The 2,049-nt window shown below is 31.7% G+C and overlaps 1 non-coding gene across 1 annotated transcript; it reads left to right on the top strand.

Moving 5' to 3' along the window:
- Positions 1 to 834: 834 nt before the first annotated feature.
- Positions 835 to 905, top strand: TRNAG-CCC. Its single transcript has one exon. It is a non-coding gene; the product is annotated as a tRNA-Gly (tRNA).
- The last annotated feature ends 1,144 nt before the right edge of the window (positions 906 to 2,049 follow it).

The raw sequence follows: 2,049 nt of genomic DNA, 5'->3' as shown, positions 1-2,049 counted from the left end.
GAAAAGGTGAACATGATTTTGAAACACAAAAGCTAGTTTGGAAAAGTTTAGATGATTTGAATGGCTTTTATTTTTTTATTTTTTAGATCTCAGTAAAAACTATGACATTTTAGCAATTGTTTAAAACCATGTTTTTAGAGGAACTTAATCAAATGGAAACAATAATTCACTTTACTAGAAAAGCTATAGAAGTGTTACAATAGTCTATCGAGTCTAGTTGACGCTATAGTCTATGGTAGTCTGTACAAGTTTCAAACTCTACAAGTCTTCTCTTGAGAAGTCATATTGCTTTGATCTGAAGTTCTTCTAGAGTGCTGAAGAAAGTAATTCACATACTTTTGAAAGCAGTTTTTGTAATTGGGAACTCACAAACTGATTGAACTAACAGGTTAAAAAAGTATTTTTCTACACTATCATTCTCTTTCTAGATAAAATAGCTTTCTTCATCCATATTTTGACCAAGGAAGCAAGATTGACAATGGCGGAGTATGGAAGAGGATCGGTTTGAAACATATAAGGAGGACTAGCTGGTCGTGAGATTCTATTCTTGCCCGTTCCTGACGATTTGATCCATCGCTTTTTGTTCGTGCGATTTTAAGCTGCATAGTTCTATATAACTCTTATTAGTTGTTCCAATGGTTGAAGTTAACAATGGCTTGTGAAACTCATGCCCCTTTAAACACCAGTTTACAGTGATTAAATTACTTGCTTCTATGTTGAAAGGAAAGGAAAAAATAAAAATATAAAAAAACAAAAACCTGCTTCCAAATAGAGAAATCGATTATTGGCTTTTCTAAACAAAAGTCATGAAAATGTGCAGCTCCACACAAGCAAGCGCATCTGGTGTAGTGGTATCATAGTACCCTCCCACGGTACTGACCGGGGTTCGATTCCCCGGATGCGCAAATCTTTCTTTTTTTTTTTTTTTTTTTAAATTTTATTTGGGTGGGATTTGATAATAGTTATTATTATTTTTTTTTTGGATTTGATTCTATTTCTTTTTAAACTTAGGCCTCGTTCACTTCGCAGATTTGAGTTTTTAATTCAAGCTGAGATGTGACATTTTCTGAGAGCTTTTCACTGTAGCAGAAAAAGTTAGATGTGACATTTTCTGAGAGCTTTTTACTGTAGAAATCTAAAACTGAAAACTCGAATCGGTGAAATGAACGAGGCCTTAATTAATGTTGTTTATTTCAGTGTCAAAATCTTTGTGGACAACCAAAATAAAAAAAAATAATTTTTTTTTAGATGGCACATGTTAAATGAGGATCTTAATTTGTTTTATGTGTTGTCGATGAAAATTGTTATATTTAGATAGTAACGAAGTTAGGATTTATTAAAAGGGGATTATATTCTTTTTAATTAAGATTATACTAATATATATAATAATTTTTAGATTCACTCTTCTCGTCTAATTTTTTAGAAAATGTCTAAACATTATCTATTTTCCTTTATAAATACTAGTCAACAAATAATATCTCATCTTCTGCATTATTTCCTCCTAATTTATTCTGCAAAATTTAAAAACATTTTTATTGTGTTGACGGTGAAAATTCGCTAATAGAGTAATAACGAATTTCTTTACGGTTAACGTGAATTAAATGATTTAAAACACAATTAAAAGCGGAATTTAAATAAGAACACACGGAATTTATAACGGTTCACTCTCAATTTGAGAGCTATGTCCACTACGGGAGGAGAGAAATTTCACTATCTTTGAAAGAATTACACGCACTAATGCTCAGAATTAGACTTAAGGATTTTTTGACTTATCATCCCATATTTATACTCATAGTCATCGCCCATATCCTTTTGCTTATTTGAATTTGGGATATTTCCCTTATCTTTTGGGATTGTTTCCCAAAAGATAGAGATTACAATCAATGAGGATAGTTTTCTTATTTAAACTTTGTCTATTTGAATTACAAATAACAATCTTGGGGCAAATCTCACAGATCTCATATCTTGCGTAGCCTCGACTTCATAAACGTTCACAGAAGCCTCTTTATCTTCGATTGCTGGTACGGTCTACCTCATGCTTACGTTTAG

Source organism: Morus notabilis, unplaced genomic scaffold, assembly GCF_000414095.1.
Source record: "Morus notabilis unplaced genomic scaffold, ASM41409v2 Scaffold3373, whole genome shotgun sequence".
NCBI classification, from domain to species: domain Eukaryota; kingdom Viridiplantae; phylum Streptophyta; class Magnoliopsida; order Rosales; family Moraceae; genus Morus; species Morus notabilis.
The sequence above is the reverse complement of the archived record's forward strand: the minus strand, read 5'-3'. Positions and strand labels throughout refer to the sequence as shown.